Genomic DNA, 24,023 nt, shown 5'->3' with positions numbered 1-24,023 from the left:
CAAGTACAGTTAATGATAGTTAGGGTAAAACAGTCCAAAGGGGGAACAAGACTTCTCTCTGGGGTGGAGTCCAACTCAGTCAAAATGCAGATCAAAGAATTCAGCTTGGAGATCAGCTCACCGAACTGTGGCTTTCTAATGACTTGAAAATCAAGAGCTCCATGAATTGCTCTGTGTGTGTGTGTGTGTGTGTGTGTTTGTATGTGTGTGTGTATGTATGTGTATGTGTATGTGTGTGCCTGTATGTGTATGTGTGTGCCTGTATGTGTATGTGTGTGTCTGTCTGTGTGTCTGTGTGTGTGTGTGTGGTGAAACATAGCTACACTAAAGTTTGCTGGAAGTAAGAATGGCACTTTGTACAAGGAGGTAGTGCCCTGGGTTTTGTGAGCCCATCCATGCCTTTACTTGGCACCAGTGGCAGTATGTGTAGTCTCAGGAATGTCTGCTGATTGTTGGCTATTTAAGAAAGGCCTTTAAAGCTGAAAAAGACAAATACAGCTGTATTTTCTAAATACCTTGAGAGGCAATACAAACATTGCATGCAAAGCATTAAGGTGGAAGGCACTTTCTCAGCACAGACACATCAAACTTACACTGAAATCCCAATCCTACGCAGTGACAAGACAACCAGCATTCCTTTTATTCTAAAACAGAAATGTGAAATGTGACTCATTCTTTTGTTGTTGAAAACAAGCCAATGGCTGAGTATATTTTTGTCAAGTGAGATTCCTTAATTTAGTAGCAAGGCTGGAGAAACATTACTTACTGCTACGGCTTATGCTCCTCACCCAATTTATCAACTCTACCCATGTACATGTCGAAAAACATTATATGGCCAGATGTGGAGAACATGATGGGATTAGAAGCTAGCTCAGTGCCAAATGAAGAAAACAAAATCAAGCTGCTGAAAGTCCCAGAAAGCTGCAAGGGCCTGTGCAAAGTTACAAGGTTATTTCTGCTGTGGAGAGGAAGCCCTCCAGAGGCCTGAAGGAAGAGACAAGCGAAGAAGTATATGACACATACGATGAGCTCCTGGGAAGGGAAGTGAAAAATAAATCACATAGCCTGTGGAGCACTAGGGTAAAGAATGAATGTAGCTGTAAAACAATATCATCCAATAGAAATCTAAATCTAAATCCAAACCACAGGGCCATAAATACAAGATAGTCACTAACAAATCCAATGAAGAACTCAGGAGAAAATTCTTTAATATGGAACTTGCTACCACAAGGAGCAGCTGAGGCAAATAGCATAGATGCATTAAAGGGTAAGCTGGATAAAAACATGAGGGAGAATAGACTCGAAGGTTATTCTGATAGGGTTGTATAAAGGATGGAAGGAGGCTCAGCTGGAGCATAAGCATCAGTGTGAACCAATTGGGCTGAATGGCCTGTTTTGTGCTATAATTCAATGTTATTTATGTACGTAATAAGTAAATCACTGATCAGTTACAGATTTGGCTATGCCAACATTGTTTTAGCCACATGTGCTAATTTAGTAAAAAACGTTTTCTATATACTCAATACAGGTAAATATACTTCACATGTGTATATTTACTTAACAGCTACCATCAGTCAGTAACTAAGGAAGTAGAACATGCACTATGATCAAAAAACACACATACTCTGCTTATTACCTTACCATTTTACCAACAAACACATAAAAAGGTTAAAATTCATCTGTATACACTGTGTGACCATGGCCTGGATTTTTGCTCCCAAGTCAGGTAGCAGGAGCTGGGAAACTTCCCGGCTCATTGCACCCACCTCTGGAAAAAGTGCCCTGAATGGCGGGATCTTTGTTCCAAGGTTAGGGGTGGATGTGGGATAGAATCGGGCACACCGCCCTGAACACAGGTTGGAGGCAGGGACAGGGGGCTGCCAAGTTCCAAGACAGGCTATTTAAAAGGCCTACCTTGGCTTTCTGGGACTTTTTCCCAGTTGTTCTCTTAAACATTAGGCTTTCTAGCCCTCACCCCTCACACCCCTCTCACCCCCCCCATCACTCCCAATGTCCATACATATCAACCCATGCCCCCTGTGATAATGATAGGTTGTGGAATGCAGCCAGGCATTAATAAAGCTATAATGATAGCACTTAGGGTTATGTCAACAAACAACAATTGCAACTGCTAGAACAGGCTTGTTTCAACTTTCACAAATACAGGCCGACAATTTATTTTTCAATTTTTAAAGGGATGGCCAATAACTTGACAGCTTGCAGTTCTACAGACCTTACCTGCCTTTCAAGAGCACCTATAACTTCTGTAAAAATTCATAACTCCCGCACTGTGGGATAAGGCCCTTTTTTCAGCAAAAACGGGGTGTGTTTGAGCTCAGCACTGAGTTCAAATGGCCCTGCTGAGTTGGGAAATCCCACATCAGGAAGTCATGTCCCCTCCCATTCCCATTCCCCTTTACCCCCACTCCGCTCCCCCTAGTGAAAATAGGATCTGTCGGAAATATCTGCCTTGAAAATCCAGGTTAATGAGTTTTGAGATCACACAACAATGGTGTCCATTACTCATTTTTAATTACTAATCAAACTTACAAATCCCTACATGTGGCTCAAGGAGAACTCAGCAGCACCCAGTGGAAAGTTGAAGATACAAGAACAATAAATATATTACATGATAAATGCTACAAGAAGAAAATGTGCGGCAAAGGAAGCGGTTCTCGTGGGTCAAAGCGACTTGCCCCAAGCTCTTGTTTAAAAGCAATGCTCACATACAGTGGGAGGGAACAGACCCTCTGTCTAAACAAGTTAGTGCTGATCTGTTCAGGGGAGAGAGTTCAGAAGACATGAGGGAGGGGTGTTTATAGAATGGAATTCAGTGTAGAACTTGTGATATTTTCCATATTCAGCACTTTATATAAAAGTCACATGAATTAATGTAATTAATGTAACTGTCCACATGAGTAAAAGTACTTGTGATAACTGATGATTCCATGTGGATAAGTATATTTAATTATAATGTCATCTGTTCTCTCCAAAAGTGAATGAAAATGGAGTCACCCATTGGAACTCCAACCAAGACGTATTCTTCTGTGTACAGTAAGTGAATTTTGCAATGTTTAAGTGTACTTTGTGCACAGCAAGTGAATTACTGTGATGTATAAGTATACTGTCTATGTGCAGTAAGTGAATTACTGTGATGTTTAAGTATATTTTATCTACATACTGTTCAAAAAATGGAGTAAGAAAGGCAAAAATGAGAAAAAGAAGCAAAGAAGCTGGGGGAGCCAAAATATGTGCGGGCTGATTGTGTAATCACAGCCGGGGTGACCTTACAGAGGATGCATTACAGGAAATTGCAGAGTCCACAGCCCTGACCTGAGAAGGTCGGGGTCTCTGCCTGGTTTATGAGATGATCTGTAAAAGGGTCTGGAGTCAGGCAGGGCTGTTCTCTCTCCCCTATGTAGTTCATGTGTTGTATTGAATATTTTGCTAAGTCTATCAGGAAGGATGCAGACATAAGAGGGGCGACCATCCCAGGAAGTGGAGGCACTCAGGTCAAAATATCCCTGTACAACAATGAAGTTGTCATCTTCTGCTCGGATCCAGTTTGTGCATAGACTGATGAGTATCTGCGACCAGTTCGAACTGGCCCCGGAAGCCAAAGTAAATCGTGGCAAGAGCGAGGTCATGTTCTTTGGGAACTGGGCCAACCAATCCATTGTTCTCTTCACCGTCAGGTCAAACTGCCTAAAGGTGCTTGGGATATGGTTTGGAGGGCCGGGGTGTGTGCCAAAAACTAGAAGGAGCATATATCCATGGTAAAATAAAAACTGGGCATGTGGGAGCGACACTCACTCTCCAATGCAGGTAAGAACCTGGTCATCAAGTGCGAGGCGTTCTCGGGTTTTACTGTACATGATGCAGGTCTGGCCCATACTTCACTCCTGTGCTGTGACGATCATCCAAGCCATCCTCCACTTTATCTGGAGATCAAAAATGGACCGTGTCCACAGGAACACGATGTACAAATCTCTAGACAAAGGGGAGAAAACATACCCAATGTCTCCCTCAACCTGATGGTCACCTTTGTGTGTCCCTGCATCTAGCTGTGTGTAGATTCTCGGTATGTAAACACCAAGGGTGCTGACGTTCTACTTGTCACCACTGTTATGAAGGATGGGTCTGGCCACCTTGCCACGGGAAACTCCATTCAGTAAGCCTGTCCCGTACCACCAACCCCTTGTGGGGAAGTTTATGCAGCAAATACATTTGACCACAAGTCCATCAGGCAGTGGTCTGCAAGTAATGTCCCAGAGGCCCTGTGGGAAAAGCAGATGGTGGATTCTGTCGGAATGTTCCCTGAGCATACTGTCCAAATCTTTTGGCAGAACGCCTCATCGCCAGGAAATCCAAAGAAGCACCAAGATGTTAGATTGGCTGGTGGTGAGAATGGCCCTCCTCATCAGACCTTTCCTGCGCGCCCGGAGTCTCACCCCCCCTCCACACGTTGCCCTCGATGTTGCAGTGGTGGTGAAGAGACCGTTAACCACCTTTGCAAAGAAGGTCTGGAGAGAGATGCAGCGGTTTTTGTCGAGATTCATCCCAAGCAACTCTGTGACACAGGGCTCTGTGCTTTACGGGCTGTTCCCAGGGACACACACCGAGACAAACATCAACTGCTGCTGGAGGACAATCAGCTTGGTGAAAGACCTTCTTTGGTCTGCATCAAACTTGTTGGTCTTCCAGTGCAAACAATTTGCCCATGAGTGAGTGTTGCAGACTGGCACATTCCATGGTCCAGGACTACATGCTGAGGGACGCACCAAAGCTTGGGCCATCAGCCACAAAGGAGCAATGGAGAAAGGACACTATCTAGGCCCTGCAGCCATAGTAAATTGAAGGGCTGGAAACTAAACTCCCTCGGGCTATATGGTTAACAGCAATAATATTGACTGCAATTGTAAATGTAGTGAGTAACAAACAATAATGGAAGAAACAGGTTTGTTTTGCACTTTATGTAGTGTTAGCTTGGTATGGTCATGTAATGTCTTTTATAAATTTTATGGGGAAGAATTCTCCCCCCAGTCGGGGGTGAAGTGCAGGAGCGGGCACGGGCAGGCATGCTTCCGATCGGCGTCCCCGATCAGGGGCGCGCTGCCAATTTATGTGGGTGGGCCAGTTAAGGCCCACCCAGCGTCTCGTCCGCCAGGAAGCGCTATGCGTTCCCTGTGCAGGCAGGGGGGAGGGATTCCCTCAGCTGGCAGTGCATTCTTTTGCGCATGCGCGCGGAAGAGCGCACTGATCACCCTGAGGCTAAGTGCTCCCTCAGGGAGATCGGCTCAGAATTAAAAATTTTAACGTAAACGTTCAAAAAATTTCCCTGACATGTCCCTCATGTGACACTGTCACATGAGTTGGGACATGTCCATCACTTAAACTCAAACCTTTATTAAAAATTTAAAAACCCTCATGAAACCTCAACCTGCTCATGAATGAGGTTTCATGCTTTTTCTGAAACCTGCCAGGGCTCCCAGCCTGCCCACCAACCCTAAGGTTGGACAGGCAGGTCCATTAATGAAGTTAATGACTTTGTCAATGGCCTCAATTGGCCGTTGACAGGTTGGCAAGTGCACAGCTGATTCGGCTGCGCCCCCGCCGACCTGAAAATGGAAGTGACGTGGGGTGACGTCGGGAGATCCGCCCGATGTCACCCCGCGTCATTTCACGCGTCGGCGAGTGGGCCCTACCACCCGCTCGCTGACCTAAAGATCGTGGCCATGAATAAAGTATATTTTTGGGGGTAAAAATGCTGTAAGAGGGGGACAGCCATTGGCCTGGTAATTGGCCTCAGCCTAACCAAGCTGGGATACTGAGCGAAGAGGAAGAAAATACCACCAACACATCCATCAAAGTTAAACCTGTACAAACACAGAGCGGGGTATCAGGATGGCTGGGACACAGACAGAGGAAAACATACAGAATGCCTCAAACCTATGACAAGAATACACAGACCCCTCCAGAAAAAATTTTTCATCCTTGCATACGAATGCCAATTTCATCAATTCAATGCTCAGCAGAATTACACCTCTGAATCCTGGTTTTAATTTAAGCTAAACTACAAACAGGTGTCATGAATTGGTGCTTTATTGTGTGAAACCTTTTTTTTTAATAGTCAACTTCTGTGAAATGACTGCAGTCAATTAAATTGCTTCTCCCCTCAACACAAGTTTAACCTGTACAAACACACAGGATATCTTTTGTGTTCATTAAAGCTTAAAGCACAGAGATAGGCTGCTCAGCCCATCGAGTCTCTGCTGGCACTTCAGTTGAACCATCCATTTAGTCTCACTGCCCTGCTCTTTCCCCTTAGTCCTGCTAAATTAGCCTTTTCAAATATTTATCCAACTCCCTTTGGAAAGCTATGGAATCTGTGTCTACTGCTCTTTCAAGCACTGCAATCACGATCATAAGTTGTTGCATTAAAAAATTCTCCTCATCTGACCTCTGGTTCTTGTTCAATGTATCTTAAATCTGTGTCTTCTGTTAACCAACTTGCTTACCAGTAAAAATAGTTTCTCCCTATCTACATCATCAAAACTCCTCAGAATTGGGAACACCTCGATTAAATCATTTATGCTCTAAAGAGAACAATTCCAACTTCCCTAGCTGCAATAATTGAAGTTGGATAACCATAATATATTGTATGCTACATACAACAGTGACTACACTTCAAAGTGCTTGATTGACTTAAGCGCTTTGCGACATCCTAAGGTTGTGAAAGGCACTATATGAATGTAAGTCTTTCTGTCTTTAACACAACTGGTGTTTGGGTTTGTGATTACTGAGAGGCACTTACACGTCAGCCTTCGATCTGAATGTGGTGGGGGGAAGGTTCAATAAACCCATAGCGAGCACACACAATGGAACGTGGCTGAGCCACACATCAGTCTCTCAGCATTACACTAGTTCCTTCTTGGCCAATTCAGCACATGCAGTCATGCTCGATAAATTTTGAAATGTCACTGCAATTGCTCTTTGCTCAATGAGTTTGAAAGGACAGCAATACCGAGCGATTGCTGCAGGAACAAGGGCAAAAACCCTGACATCAAAATACCTTCCTCTGCAATTAGGCTGCAACATGTCAGGTTGTCTCCATGGGGGCCTTAATAATTGTCTGCAATCAACAACTGCCCATAAATGAAAGAGCATGCTGAATAAGGTCACCCATATTTAAAAGACACAAGGGAATTGCTTGTGGTGCTGTCCAAAGTCAGCTCATGAATGCAAGCTGTCCTTCTCTACAAGAAGGTAAGAGTTGAGAGAAAGACTTCGGGAATGCGCTCTGCAGAATCATTTTGTGGTGAGAGTTTGCAACGACAGTGTGACAGTTGACATTGCAAAACCAAAGGGGAAATATAGCAAATTACACAGATAAATATTGATAGAAAAGAGGGGATGGAATGTTTGGGCCCTACAAAAGATTTTAATAATCTATAAATGATGAAAGAAGAACAAAGTTAAATTGGATTTCCATCAAAATCCAAATCAGAATCTTGTGCGTTGAAGCCTCATTCCAAAAACGTGAGCACAAAATCTAGGATGACACTTCAGGGCAGTACTGAGGGAGTGCTGCACTGTCAGAAGTGCCATCTTTCAAATGAGGTGCTAAACCCTCTCAGGTGGACGTAAAACATTCCATGAAACTATTTTGAAGAGCATGAGGGGTGTCCTGACCAATATTTATCCCTCAACTAACACCTAAAACAGATTATCTAGTCATTATCACATTGCTGTTCATGGGAGCTTGCTGTGTGCAAATTGGCTACCATGCTTCCCTACAACTGTAAGTGCACTTCAGAGGTACTTCATTGGCTGTAAAGCAGTTTAGGGCATGCTGAAGTTGTGAAAGGTTGCTATATAAATGCAAGCCTTTTTTTCTTTAGATTGAGTCAAAGGTCCCATAGCACAACATGGATGGAGAAGAGTAGGGAGTTTCCAAGCATCCTGGTCAACACTCGTCCCTCAACCAACAGGCTGAGTGAGCATTTGCTTTCGGGAATGCTACTTGCACTGAATGAATGATGAAGAACTCCAAAGGGACCAGAAAAACAATCGGAATTCTCTGCCTCTTGTTGCATTGCAGCCAGTAGACACTGAGCAGCAATCAGCTCCAAAGTTGAACAGGAGGCCCCAGAGAAGTGCTCACAGTCCTTTTTACACAAGAAAGGTAACTTCACAAAATCAAACTCATGACGGGGAACCTCACCTGCTGGGAGCATGCATCGGAAATTCAGGAGTGCACTTTCCTCGATGTTCCCTACATAATGCCACAATCCTTGGATATGTCCCCCCAGTGGATATGGCTCCATTTCTGAGAATGTAATTTTGTAAAGCAACCTCTGAAGCCTCTATATTTTACAGCAGCACGCTAAGGCCTCCAACTTCCTCTTTCACTATGGGACTGTAAAGCCTTAATCATTTTATTAAAGTGTATTAAAAGCTGGCCCACTTGCCGAATACCCCCCACCATGTGTTCCACATGTTGGTGGGGTTTTGCTAAATTCCAGAGCCAGACATAGCTTGATTTATATTGTTACAAGAGAAATTATTCCCTAACTGTGCGCTCAAGAAAGCAGAAAGAACAAAACATTAAATTTTCATCAGCAAGGGAACTCACAGGAGTTGCCACGGAAATGAGCACTCGCTGGCTGTCGTGTGTATTCTAAGCATCTCTTCATGTAGAGAGATCATCTCGGGAGTGGAAACTGAGTTCCTGATTGCCACAATCTCTTGACCAATTAATAATTGGGAACAGATCCAGTTGGAGACCATAATTGTTATTTAATTAGTCTTACTTTCAAACAGCTACCTCTCAACAAGGAAGATCCTGGGCACAGGTCAGAGTCAGGCCAGCTGTAATCCTACTTCTGATCTCTCTGGGCACATTTTTCTCACTGGGAGCATGGTATTGCCCCTCAGACTGCATGCCATGGGAAAGTACTCTTCGCTATTCACTTTCTCAGACTGGGGACATAAAGATGTATTTATGCTTGACATCAGTAACTTTAACCATAGGTATCAGCCATGACTCAGTAGGGACAGTCTTTCCCATGTCAGAAAGTTGTGGGTTCAATTCCTTCCCCCACCCTTCAGAGACTTGAAATCATAACCTAGGCTAACACTCCAGTATAGTACTGAGGGGGCGCTGCACTTTCAAAGGCGCTAACTGTCCTTTCAAGTGGACATAAAATATTCCATGACCCAATTTGACAAAGAAGACGGCAGCTGTATTGGTATCCTGGCCAACAGAGACATGGTTGTAGGGTAACCAGGGCTGGGACCTGAGTATTGAAGGATATATAACATTTCGAAAAGATAGGAAGCTAGGAGAAGGTGGTGGGGTAGTTCTGTTAATTAAGGATGTCATTAGTACAATACTGAGAGATGACCTTAGCTTGAAAGAGCAAGGTGTCGAAAAGGGATAAGAAATAAGAAAGGTAAGAGGTTACTTGTGGGAGTAGTTTATAGATCCCCTAACAGTAGATACATGGCAGGACAGAGTATACAGGAAGAAATAAATGAGGTGACTTTAATCTACATGTAAATTGGGTGAATCAGATTGGCAAAGGCAGCCTGGAAAATGAATTCACAGAGTGTATTCTGGACAATTTCTTGGAGCAGTACATTCTAGAGTCAACCTGGGAGCAGCCTATTCTAGACCTGAAAATGAGCAATGAGACAAGGTTAATCGATAAACTCATGGTAAAGGAATCTTTGGGTGACAGTGATCATACCATGATAGAAGTTCATGTTCAGTTTGAAGGGGAGAAGCGTGGGTGTAAGACTAGTGTTTTACACCTGAATCAAGGTAATTAATTCTAAGGGTATGAAGGCAGAGATAGCAAAAGCGAACTGGGAAACTAGATTAAAAGGTAGGATGGTAGAGATGCAGTGGCAGACTTTTAAGGAGATATTTACCACCTCTCAGCAAAGATTTATCCCAGTGAGAAAGAAAGGTTCTTTGATAAGGATGCATCATCCATGGCTGAATAAGGGAGTTAAGAATAGTATTAAATTGAAAGAAACACTACAAATCTGCAAAGACTAGTGGTTGGTCAGAAGATTGGGCAGATTTTAAGAACTGTCAAAGGCCTGTTAAGGCCATTAATCAACTAATTAAACTGATTGTCAGGGCTGCCCGTCCAACCTTAAGGTTAGCGGGCAGGTGAAGAGCCCAGGCGGCCTTCGCATTTATCATGAAATCTCATCCACGGATGGGATGAGGTTTCATGAAGGGTTTATAACTTAAGTAAAAGTTTCTGTTACAATATATAAATATATTCCAGCTCATGTGACACTGGCACATTAGGGGACATGTCTGAGTAATTTTTTTTTCTTTTTTTGCAATGTTTGATTCTTAAATTAATCTCCCTGAGCAACTCCATGCAGGCCCTGACTCACCTCCTCCACCCCCCCGCCCGCTGAGCGCTTCCAGGTGTGTGTTACGCTGGGCAGGCCTTATTTGGCCCGTCTACGGAAAATGGCGGCTCACAGCCGATCGCAGGTGGCGATCGGCTCCGCGCCCGCTCCTGAACCACCCGCCTGATGGGGAGAAAACTCTCCCTATTGTTGCCTTAGAAGCAATTCAGAGAAAATTGACTTGCCTTATTCCTGGGATGATAAAAGCAAAATGCTGCAGATACTGGAAATCTAAATAAAAACAGAAAATGCTGGAAAAACTCAGCAGATCTCAAAGAGTCATATCGGACTCAAAATGTCCTGCTTCTCTCTTCACTGATGCTGCCGGACCTGCTGAGTTTTCCTAGCATTTTCTATTTTTATTTCATTCCTGAGATGAATGGTTTATCTTATGAAGAGGGGTTGAACAGGTTGGGCCTATGCCCATTGGACTTTAGAAGAATGAGGTGAGATCTTATAGAAACATATAAGGTCATGAGTGGACTTGACAGGGTGGAGACCAGGAGGAATGTTTCCTCTTGTGGGAGAGACTAGACTAGGGAACACAGTTTAAGAATAAGAGTTCTAACCTTTTATGGCAGAGACGAAGAGAATTTTTTTTTGCAGAGGGTCGTTTGTAAATGGAATTCTCTTCTCCAGAAAGCTGTGGAGGCAAGGTCATTTTTATTCAAGGCAGAGTTAGATAGATATTTGATAGACAAGGGAGTCAAGGGTTATGGCAGACAAGAAAGTAAGAGTTGGGACCACAATCAGACCAGCCACGATCTTATTGAATGGTGGGTCAGGCTCAAAGGGCTGAATGGCCTACTCCTGCTCCTATGTCCAATGTTCCTACATTTCCAATATTACTCCTTCAACCAGCAACTAAACGGAATTAGCTGGTCATTGACGCATTGCTGCTCATGAGACCTTTCTGTGGGCAAACAGGCTGCTGCATTTCCTACATGACTCCACACCTCAAAAAGCATTTCATTTGCTCCTTGTACCTCACATTCCTGGGTTTGGAGGGTGACTTTATTCCACCATCTTTTGTCTCCGCATCATCTGAGTTGAAATCACCGATCAAACATCTGCTGATGAGAAGAGAAGACTGCACCTTACTGCCTCAAATATCCCCTCAGATGTACATTAAAGACCCCGGGGCACTGTTTTGAAGAAAAGCAGTGGAGTTACCCCCACTGACCTAGCCAACATATATTCCTCAATCAATACCACTGAAGCTGATTATTTGCTGCTTGTGGGAGCTGGCTGTGCTCAAATTGGCAGCTGCATTTCCTGCACTGCACAACAGTGTCAACATTTCAAAAGGAGTCCATTGGCTATAAAGTGCTTTGGAATATCCTGTGGTCACGACAGGCGCTATATAAATGCAACTCTTTCTTTTACAAATGATACACAATTCTACTTTAAACAATCAAATAAATCCATCTACACACTGCTGCACAGGGAAACAAACAATCCTGATTTAAATTACTTTCCACCATCACATTTTCATACCGATATCAGAACTGAAGAAATCACGGGGCCTCCAATGGCACATAAGGTTTAACAAAAGTTCCTTCTATTGGGCAAACAAATGCAGCTGAATACAATTATAAACTGGCTCCAATCCCAGAGCCAACAATGAAATCGTATCCCCTTTGGATTTTTATGAATCGCATCATAGCAGCAAGTCTGTATTGTACTCAAGGGGGCAGTCTTGATGGTGTGAGGCTATGACTGGTATTCACAATTACACTATCAGTTCCAGCAAGAATCACTGAAAACTCCAATTAATTAACAACCTTACATTGCTACTAATGGAAGGGGTTCACATACATCAGGAAGGTGAAATGCATTAACATCATGGATGAACCTTGGTAATAAACCTCCCACAACAGTTAAACTTTCATCTCAAGTACCTTACTGACTCAGTTGAATTGAAGACAGCAGTATGTTCAGGTGTCATCTGTGACTCAATAGTAACAATCTCGCTCTGGTCAGTTAAGGGTTCAAGTCCCACTACAGAGACTTGAGCACATATTCTCATCCGAGGGAGTGCTGCATTGTCGGAGGTCTCGCCTTTTGGATAAGATGTTAAACTGGGGCCCTGTCTGCTCTTTCAGGTGGATGTAAAAGATCCAATGGCACAATTTTGAATAATTGTACTGGGCAATCTTTATCTAATAACCAACATCACTAAAACAGATTGGGCAGAATTTTCCGTGCCCGCTGGCAGCGGGCGTGATAAGTGGTGGACGCGGACAATATGGTGCGATCTGGTTAATGATGGGGGGAAGGCAGGTCGCAATCGTCTGCTCAGGCCACCAATGGCAGGCTGTGTTTCCCACCAGCGATCAGCGGGGAGCTCATTGTAATACATCAGCATTACATTAAAACGCCACCCCTCCAGGCTCTGGACCCCGCCGGATCACCTGTACACAATGGCGGGAAAGCACGTCAACGTGTTTCACAACAGCACACAGGCGATGTTCACTTGGCGACCTTCACTTTAAGGGGACTGAGATGAGTGCGCAGCAGCGTTTTCCACAGCTCGCCAGGGTTGCCTGTTGCTTTGCAGGCTTCAGGGGCACTGGGGGGTCCTGGGTGAAGTGCTACCCTGCCACGGAGGCTACTGTTTTTGGGGTGGTGGTAGTGTCCGGGGGCAGCTGCTGCCCTGGCGTTGGATCCCGCGCACAAGCAATCGAGGTGGGGGGCAGGGTAGGTGAGGGAAATGGCCATGCATTGGGACACCTGTATAAACTGACCATCCCTCCTCAACTGAGACAGATCAGGCACAGCCTCAGTGATATGACTGGGGTTGGGCTCTTAGCCTGCCCGCCCATGCAAGCAATACAGAGGCACCAATGTGCCACCAAGCCCTCCAGACTTTACCCCCCACCACTCTGGCACAGATTACAAGTCTGCCACCACTTTATTGGACTGCAGAGCAGTTGGACTGCACACGTTGTACAATCTCCTCGCCAACGCTGGCCATGTAGCAGTCACTGCTGGTGGTGCTCACAGCCCCTTGCAATCTCAGCATCCTGGTTTGGACCAGTGCCCCCATGTCGCAGGCTGACAGGGCAGCCATGCAGCGCGCTCATCTCTGGCCATTCGAAGGGTGACCAGCACTCTCTGGGAAGTATTAAGGGGCAGTCACACAGGGCCAGGAAAGGTGCTAAGTACAGCCATGATAACCATGTCTCTCTCTCTTTCATGCTGCAGGAGGACCATGTCAGGATCATGGACCCTGGTGGCCTACCTGTATGCCTGATGGCCTACAGAGAACGTAGAAGACAGAGGAGAGAGTGACTGAGGCTCCTGGCCGTGCACAGGCAGGAGCAGCAACCTCATGCAGAAGGGGCTGCAGGGGCTCCCGCACACGCTGCCCAGGAGCAACAGTGAGCCATGGCTGGTCGGCGCCTAGCGACACCCAGGGTCTATAGAGGCCGCCTGCCATTCCTGCAGATGACTGAGAACCAGCGTCGCTGATGACTGCGCATGTCTAGGGACCTGGTGGCTCACACCTGCCACTTACTGCAGGATTTGGCACCAAGGGGACATGGAGGGCATCCACTGCCAGTGGCTGTGAAAGTGACCGTGGCACTCAATTTCTATGCCAGTGGCTCCTTTCAGGACTCCACAGGTGAGCTCTGTGGGGTCTCACAATCCGTCACTCACAAATGCATCTACGAAGTCACGGATGCCACCTTCTCCATGGCACACAGCTTCGTGCATTTCACCTAGGACCGGGACAGCCAGGATGCAAGTGGCATTGAATTCGCCCTGATCTCGGGATTCCCACAGGTGCAGGGTGCGATTTACTGCACTCATGTGGTGCTCAGATCTCCGTCACTACACTCAGTGGACTTCATCAACCGCAAGGGCTTCCACTCACTGAATGTGCAGCTGGTATACGACCACCTGAAATGCATCCTGCAGGTGTGCACATGGTTTCCAGAGAGTGTGCACAACACCTACATCCTCAGTCAGTCACAGATCCCTGCAGTCTTCCAGGGTCCACAGAGGCTGTAGGGTTGGCTCCTTGGGGACAAGGGCTACCCGCAGAGGCCGTGGCTGATGACACCCGTGTGACGGCCTCAGACTGCAGCAGAGCGACGCTGTAATGAGGCTCATGCAACTTGGTGGAGCAGACCATCAGGATGCTGAAGATGTGGTTCCAGTACTTGCAAATTAACTTTGGTACTTTCTAACATTACAACAAATGACCACACTTCAAGTGTTCATTGGCTGTAAAGTGCTTTTGGACATCCTTGCGCTGCGAGAGACCGCTATATAAGTACAAGTTCTTTCTCTCTATATCTTATCATGCATTTACACTGTAGTGGAAAGTGGGTTTTTACAAAACTCACGGGGCCGGATAATCGTCTTCAGCTGGGGAACTGCTGCCTCCCGAGAAGGCACAAGGCAGCAATAGAGGCGGGAGGATGGCGAGGCCGGCAGATTAGATCACCCACCTTTGTTTACTGGGACATCAGCCCAGTCCAATTCATGGTTGTTAGGTTTTCTAGTTCTCGGTGGTGTATTGGTAATGTCATTGGGCTAGTAATCCAGAGGCCCAGGCTAATACTCTGGGGATATGGGTTCAAATCCCACTAAGGCAGCTGGTGGAATTCAAATTCAATTAATAAGTCTCGAATATAAATCAAGTCTAAGAAACCATAAAACTATCACCGATCATCATAAAAATCCATCTGGTTCCCTAATGTCCTTTGGGGAAGGAAATCTGCCATTCTTACCCGGTCTGGCCTACATGTAACTCCAGACCCACAGCAATATAGTTGACTCTTAACTGCCCTGTCTAATGGGAATGACATCCCATTAAAGAATAGAGAAAGATAAGCTCATATGTCCCAAAACCCTTCTATGCTTAGCCAGGCATTCATAATGAGGCCATCTGGCAACTGTATCAACAGAAGCAGGTTGAGCAGATGACCTCATTATGAATGCTTGGTTAAGTTCCAAGACAGACTAATGGACTCAGTCCAGCAGGTGTTTGTTTACTCAGATGCGAAAGGGGAGTGCTAGCTTTGTCTGATTAATAGCTTTATTACTTTATAATAACTGGGTCTTTGAAGTGGCTTTTCAATGCCTATGTGTTTATTTGGCCAAGATTAAATATTCCTTCAATGGGAATTTCACTGACTTTGTCTGAGGTATAATGCTGCGAAGATTATTGATAGAAGGTTGGGAAAACTTTAGACAGCAGCAAAGGATGGCTAAAAATGTAGAGGGAGAAATTAAAGTTTCAGAGAAAACTAGCAAGGAATATAAAAACAGATGGTAAAAACTTCTACAAGTATATAAAAAGGAAAAGAATAGCAAAAGTGAGGGTTGGACCCTTCAAGAGTGAGACTGGAGAATTAATAATGGGAAACAAAGAAAGGTCAGAGATTTTGAACAAGTATTTTGTATCTGTCTTCACCGTAGAAGACACAAAAAGCATCCCAAGAATAGTGAAAAAGCAGGGGGCAGAAGGGAAGGAGGATCTTAAAACAAACATTATCACTAGACAAAAAGTACTAGGAAAACAAATGGTATTAAAGGCTGACAAGTCCCTTGAACCTGATGGACTGCATTCTAGGATTCTTACAGGAAGTGGCCGCATTGGTTGTAATCTTCCAAAATTCCCTAGATTCTGACAAGGTCCCAGCAGACAGGAAAAACTACAAATGCAGCACCACTACTCAAGAGAGGGAGACCGAAAGCAGGAATTATAGGCCAGTTAGTCTAACAACGGTCATTGGGAAGATGCTAGAATCCATTATTAAAGAGGTAGTAGGACATTTAAAAACTCAGGACATTAACAGAGTCAACATGGTTTGTAAAAGGGAAATCATGTTTGACAAATTTATTAGCGTTTTTGGAGGATGGATAAAGAGGAACCATTAGATGCTGTATATTTGGATTTCTAAAAGGCATTCGATAAGGTGCCACATAAAAGGTTACTGCACAAGATACAGGCTCATGGTGTTGAGGGTGACATATTAGCGTGGATGCAGGACTGGCTAACTAACAAGAAACAGAGTCTGGATAAATGGATCATTTTCGGGTTGGCCAGCTGTAACTAGTGGAGTGCCACAGGGATCAGTACTGGGGCTTCAACTATTTACTATCAATATTAACATCTTGGGTGAATGGACTGACTATATTATAGCCAAATTTACTGATGACACAAAGTTTGTAGGAAAGCAAGTTGTGAGGAGGATACAAAGAGTCTGCAAAGGGCCGCAATAGGATATGTGAGTGCGAAAAATGTGCCAGATGGAATATAATTCAGGAAAATGTGAAGCTCTTTACTTTGCTAGAACAGAAAAGCTGAATATTATTTAAATGGAGTGAGACTACAGAATGCTGTGGTGCTGAGGGATCTGGATGTCCTTGCACATGAATCACAAAATGTTATCATGCAGGTACAGCAAGTATTTGGATAGCAAATAGAATGTTGACCTTAATTGCAAGGAAGATGGAGTATAAAAGTAGGGAAGCCTTGCTACGACTGTGCAGGGCATTGATGATGCCTCATCTAGAGTACTGTGTAAAGTTTTATCTCTCATTACTTAAGGAGGGATAAACTTGCATTTAAAGCAGTTCCGAGAAAGTTCACTAGGTGATTCCTGGGATGAAGGGATTGTCTAATGAGGAAAGGTTAAGCAGGGGCTTGACAACATAGATCCTGAATGGATGTTTCCTCTCGTAGGGGAATCTAGAACTAAGTTTAAAAATAAAGGGGCACCCATTTAAGACAAAGACAAGGAGGATTTTTTTTTCTCTCAGAGGGTATTTCGTCTTTGGAATTTTCTTCCACAGATAGCAGTGGAAGCTGGCTTATTGAAAATATTCAAGACTGAGTTAGACAGATTTTTGATCTACAATGAGGCAAGGGTTATGGGGACAGGCAGGAATGTGGAGTTATGGTCACAATCCGATCAGTCATGATTTTTTGAATGGTAGAGCAGGCTCTACCCCTGCTCCTATTTTTTATGATATTATGATGGACAGCTTTATTGCCTTGTAATAATTTGATCTTTCTTTGATGTGGTTTTTCAATGCCGGTGCACTTATTCGGGCAAGGGTTTTTTTTTAAGGGAATGTTGAATGCCTGACTGTAATGTTCATGAATCTTAAAAAAGCAAAGACTTGCCAGTCATTGGTTCAGTACTGAATGGATACTGGAAGAGTGCTTCAAAGACACAGCGGATGTCAGGACATTAAATCAATGTGAAAATCAAATGCTGATTTGAAAATACCTCAATCATCATAAACACATTATGACAAGTGAAGTTGACTAGAGCTTATAAACGTACCTGTCAAAAGGTTCTCGATTCCACAGCAGGCTTCTCCCAAGGTTCACACACTCACTTACCTAGTGGGGATCCCACAGGCCTCAGGAGCCCACCTGCCTACACGAAAGCACCAAAGACAGGGAAATTTTAATTTCCAGCGCGGATTTAAAATGTGAACAGTTTAAGTGAGTGTCGCATCTCAACCTGCCTCGAGTCCTGACCTGGCAAAAATGACAGGTGGCGGGAATAGTCAGGAAAATTCAAATTTGTGGCCCAGCACTCCTCCACTTTGGCCCTCCCTTGGGTTTACTCAGATTCGGGAGATGAAAACTCAGCCCATAGATTCATTTACGGCACAGAAGGAGGCCATTCGGCCCATTGGGTCCATGCTGGCCCTGCGAAGGCAATCCAGTCAGTCCCGTTCCGCCGCTCAATCCCGGAAGCCCTGCAGGTTTATTTCTCTCAGTGCCCATCCAATTTCCTTTCAAAGTCACTGATTGTTTTCACTTCCACCACATGCGTGGGCAACGGATTCCAGGTCATTACCACTTACTGCGTAAAGAAGTACCTTCCGTTTATATCTCATGATGCGTTTACAATGCAGTGGAAAGTAGGCTTTCACAAAACTCATGGGACAGAATTTTACGTCCTGCAGGCAGTCGCGCGCCCAACCTGACCGGGCGTAAAATAGCGCGCGATGACGTTGGGCAAGCGTCCTGACATTATCATGCACTCATGTGATACTTTGGTTGGTGGGCGCGTGAGAGTGGGCAGCACACCCGCCAACAACTGAGAAGCCTATTAAGGCCATTAATCAATTAATTAAATGCTATTTTTCACTGCCCGTCCAACCTTACGGTTGGCGGGTGGGCAAATTGGCCAGGCGGCCTTTGCATTTTTGAGGAAACCTCATCCACGGGCAGGATGAGATTTCCAACATTAATTAAAAATAAAATAAAACAGTTCTGACAGTATTTTACTCTGTCTTTGTTCATGTGAGTGAGTCCTATATGGGGACATTCCTTTCATATTTTCAAAATCTTTATTCTTGATTTTAAAATTCTTCAGCTCCCTGCCTTCAGGGAGCTTTCAGTGCACGCTCCCCTGCACATGCACAGACTCTTGTGCTCACCCTCCTACCCAGCAGTGCTGAGCCTCTCAGCGTGCCATTCATGCTGGCTAGCTTTTAATTGGCCAGTGAGTGTGAAATCGCAGCTGGGGGGCTGATTGCGGTCAGCGGGCTGTTTCCCAGCCGCTCCTGGGCCTGCCTGCCTCACCCGCCCAACAACCCGAAAATCCTGCCCATGGGGCCTGCTATTCTTACCCAATCTGGTCTATATGTGACTCCAGTCCCACACCAACACAGAACTTCCCTCTGATGTGGCCCCTGTCCACATAGTTGTAACAAAAGCACTACAAAGGATATAAATACTCACAAGAAGGACCAGAACGGTTCAAGAGGAAAGCCCCCCCATACCTTCTAATGGATAATAAATGATGGCTTTGTCAAACAACCCAGAAGGACATGGTGACTGAGGTGACCCAGACACTGGATTCACTTGCAGGGATATTCTGCATCTCACTAATTTGCCATAAGATTGTGGTCTCATTGCAGATTCTGAAAAGTTTAACATGACATATGAAAGTCATCAGGACTTTTCAGCCACTTTAACTGACCTAACCACATTTTATTACATTATTTTCCTTGGTGCAGACTTGCATTTCAAATGTGCTGCCTTTGGCAGCGGAAAGTTGAATTCTCCATCCATAGAGCCGTAAGTGGGAATCCCATACTCAAAGGTGGCAAAGTGCAACTTGGCAGGGCCGCAGAGAGAGGTGGCACAGGATCGGCTGCCCACTATACAGGGCACAGCCCAGGTTGGCCAAAGGCAAGTGTGGAGAGTCCCTCAATGATAATCCAGGCTGCTGCCATCCTGGGATTCCCAATCTACGTTATCAGGACACCCATTTGCCCACCAAACCCCCTGCTCCTGCAAAATGCTTTGATGGTAGCCATCCCAGCCCAATCATGAAACAATCAGTCAGAGTGCTAGGAGGCAGCTGATCTGCTACTGTCCACTTTGTGTCCCAACACTGCAGTTGGGCTTCACCCCAATGAATGTTCAGACTAGCCCATTCCTATTGTCCCACAGTCCACTGAGTGAAGGTTAGACAATGGCAGCAGAGTCCATTTTGGGCAGAAGCGCAAATGGGCCCTAAATAGGCACATGCCACGATCAGCCAAATCTAGAGTGACATAGAGCAGAGTCACAGCCAGCCCTGGGACAGTCTCAGGCAGGTTACGGCAGGCCTGGAGTGCAAGGGAGTCTCATGCACATCTGGAGTACAAGGGAGTCTCTGGCAGATTCGAGGTGTGGGCCTGTCTTGGGCAGATCTGGGGTATGAGGGAGTCTTAGGCAGATCTCAGGTATGGGGCAGTCTCAGGCAGACCTGGGGTATGCGGGGAGTTTTGGTACGTCTGGGCAGTCTAGAGCCTCTGGGCTGTGGGCCAGACTAGGGCTGCCTGGGGTGTAGGCCAGTCTTGGGAAGTCTGGGGTGTGGGCCAGTCTTGGGGAGTCTGGGGTGTGGGCCAGTATAGGGCTGTCTGAGGTGTGGGCTAGTCTACGGCTGTCTGGGGTGTGGGCTAGTCAAGAGCTGTCTGGAGTGTGGGCCAGTCTTGGGAAGTCTGGGGTGTGGGCCAATCTTGGGCAGGCCTGAGGTACAAGGGAATTTTAGGCAGGTATGGGGCAAGGGGCAGTCTCGTGCAGGTCTGGGGTATGGGGTAATCTTCAGCAATTCTGGGGTATGACAAAGTCTCAGGCAGGCCTTCAGCTAAAACTGCCCACAAGACTGTGGGAGACAGGAATCAAACTAATAAATTCTATGCTGTAATTGATGGTGTGACTCTGTAACAAGAATAGAGGCCCCAGCTTGGAAATGGGAGGCTGAGCAGATTGTGTCAGTAACTCCAAAGGGAGAGTTAGACCAGTAACTGGGAAGAGATTTGATGGAGGGTTATGAGAAGCATCATGGGTTACAAAGGCCCAGAAGATAACATGAAGTTAATTTACAGTCAAATTATCATTGAGGATAATGTTGTTTGCTGCTAGTTACGTGCAAATGCTCCAGTAACTTCAGGCAAGGAGGAGAAACACGATTAAGTGCAGAAATCCAAAGGTTTGGCCAGTATTTTCTGGCCCCACCATACTCGATGCGACGGCCCAGTCAAAAGTCCATTTGGTGGGACCGGACAATCCTGGAAGTGGGCAGGGCCGGGAAATTCCGTCCTTTCTATCTGAGATGTGTCGCTCCACTATTAGTTTTGCAAAAATGGCAACTCGCTGGTGACTCCCCATTGAAATGACTAAACTCGCCAGTTAGAAACAGTCTAAAGTGACGCAATGAGCCTGTTTTGGAGCCATTTAAGATTTTGGCACATTTAAGCAAACAGGGTTCTTGGATTTCTGTTCATTAACGCTCACTTAAGGGCCACATCCCACTGGCACTGTTATTAACCCAGCAGTGGGTGGGATCTTGCCACGTAGGAGCACAACAATGGGCTCTCAGGGGGTGTGGGGTGCCCTTCATTCAAAGGCACTCTGTGCCTGATCGAGGGACCCAGCATCCAGAAGGGGGGCGGCCCCACTAATAGCCACCCACTGCCCTTGCTGCCAACACCCCCTCCCCATCGTGACCACAATCCTGTGACCCCCTTCCCACCATCACTCACCTGTGCCTGGATCCCTCCTCGATTCGAGGCCTTGGGTGGGTGAGATACCAGCAGCAGCCACCGCCTCCCCGGTGGCGCTCCTGAATACGGAAAAGCTGCCGGCCTCTGATTGGCTGACAGCTCTCAGCAGGTAGGACTGCAGCCCCCGAGGTCCTTGATCTCGTGGGAAGGCGCACTGCTGGCCTGTTAAATGCCTGAACGGCACAAGATGCAGCGAGCTTTCTCAAAAAGAAGCAAAGCATGGCTCTTTCGACTCTCCAGCCAGTGGCTGAGACCCCTTATTTCCATGACTGATTTGGTATCGAATCCATCCACTCTAATTTACACTTCCTTTCACAGTCCTTGCTGTTAATTTCAGAATCCTTCAACCTGATTGGCTCTCACTCAGGTCTCAGGTGTCTGTTTCCCTTGAATGTGACTAGTTCCACAGAGATGGAACTAAAGAGACCTGCCAAAGCTGTGTGTGGATTTATTTTTGTGGGGCCGGAGAAGCCGCAATGATGGTAGATTCAAATGGGAAAAGATGGGAGGAGGCGCAAATGGAGCATAAACACCAGTATGGACTGGTTGGGCCAAATGGCCTGTTTTTATGCCATATAGCCTGTGACTTCACAAATAATTTGAGCATACTCCATCGATTTTCCCAAGTGTAAAAATTGACCTCTAGGGGTTCACTTAGATCATGTGACAATTTATTTTTGCCAAAAAAATTCACAAACATTGAGGGGTCTGATCACTAGGATTATAATGCACTACTGAGGCTTTCACTTTTAGTTTAAACAGTTACTGAGACCCTCTGTAATCTTCCCTTCAGCCATGTAACTAACACAGTTACTTCAGTGAGCACAAAAGTTACAGCCGTACTTCAGCGCTGGGGGAAGTGAAAGAATGAAACCTCCGCCTCTTAACAGCTGGAAGACAGGCATTCCACTTCAGAAACTCCAAGTGAAATAGAGACAACATTGCTGAAACGTCATCAAATCTCCAGTCTGTTTCTTTGTATATTCACGTTTTATTTAAGAAACTGTAAGAAACGTAGCCTGAATGCAAAGGAGTCCCTTCCTCAGCAATTATAGGCCCCAATTTCAATTCACAGCTGGTCCAAATCACCAGTCACCAGCTAAAGGCACAATGGGACACAGTTTGAGCTTCAGGTAGAATTAAGTTCCCATTGAGAATGTCTATGGCCATCAGCTGTGGAATGTGACATGATATGTGCGTTTAGGGGGTAGGAGGAGGGAATAGCTACAAATGGGGTGGGGTGTGAGGAGAATTCCTGTTTTGATTATTCGAAATACTTCAACCTGATTTTTAAGATGCTATCTGCAATAAATAAATTCCTGCAACATGACTTAAGCAATTTGTAGCCCCAAACTATGAGAAATGAGCACTTTCAAACTCAACTAGTCTTTTCCATGCCTTTAATACACATAAAAGCTTTTTGGAACAATCTGTAATGCTTTCAACAAATGGCACTTTGTAACAAAAGTGGATCCTTGCTTTTTTACTGAATGTAACTTTTAATTGCACATTTGCAGTTTTAAACACTCGGTGCTATAAATTAAAACTGGTCTCTCTACTGAATCAGCACACGCAGCAGGCCTGAAGTCATCAACCTTACATTCAAGAGTCTGCTCAAGGAGCTGCAGCCAACATCAGCAGCTCATGCACCAAGATGAGGTTAGCAACCCAAAGCCACAGGCTACACTGCACAAAAAGAAAGCCCTTTGGAACAGTTTGAAAAAGCTTTTGGCCACTGTGAAGGTGCAATTGTTGGTGAGTTGAAGCTTTGTAGTTTTGGTGTTTGAAAGACCCTGGGATATTTTTCTACACAGATGCGCATTATTGAGGATATTGGATTTTGATATGGGATCATCTTTTTACATTACTTGAGGGTCCTTGAAACTTAAATAAAGAAACAGTCCAACAACCTGTGCAATTTAATTAGCAGATGTTAAAAAAGCCACGATTGATTTGGTGACAGTATAATTTTGTTGAAGCAGGTGTATTCACAAACGTTTGAACTGTTACTAAAGAGCATGTGTGTTTGTGTGTGTGTCAATGTGTGTGTGTACAAGGCCACACATTCTGCTTTTTGATTTACTTTCAAGTGGGTATGAAATGGAAACGTAAACATTTTAAATTATTGTATTCCCTTCCTCCAGATTGGTGAGGTTACTCAGCATCGCCCACAGGCTGGAGAGATATTCATTCACCGCACACCCAGCCCCCCTCCCACACCCCTTGGCAGCTGTACCTTGGAACATTTGTCACTTTATTCATAACTTTAGGCTCCAGTTCCACACCTTCAAGATTTCATTACATAATTAAATCAAGGGGCAATTTATTCATTTTTCAGGAAGTACAAGTCTGTATAGATATTGCAGGGCAATTCTTTCACAGGGATGTACTCTCCCCCTACCAAGGGTCTCTGTTCCCTCCTTCCACTGATCCACAAGGGTCTCTGTTTCTCCCCCACCTCTGCTCTCACTCCCAGCCAATGTGATCTCCCCCCACAGTGGGTCTCTGCTCCCGCCCTCCCCCGATCCACAAGTGTCTCTGTTTCT

The 24,023-nt window shown here is 45.3% G+C and overlaps 1 protein-coding gene across 2 annotated transcripts in view; it reads right to left on the bottom strand.

The window, feature by feature from the left end:
• Positions 1 to 24,023, bottom strand: part of col15a1b (collagen, type XV, alpha 1b) — a 371,940-nt gene that overhangs the window by 334,711 nt on the left and 13,206 nt on the right. The window lies entirely within an intron of this gene.

This window comes from Cetorhinus maximus, chromosome 4 (genome assembly GCF_964194155.1).
Source record: "Cetorhinus maximus chromosome 4, sCetMax3.hap1.1, whole genome shotgun sequence".
Lineage (NCBI taxonomy): Eukaryota > Metazoa > Chordata > Chondrichthyes > Lamniformes > Cetorhinidae > Cetorhinus > Cetorhinus maximus.
Note: the sequence above shows the minus strand (reverse complement) of the source record. Positions and strands in the feature narration are given on the sequence as shown.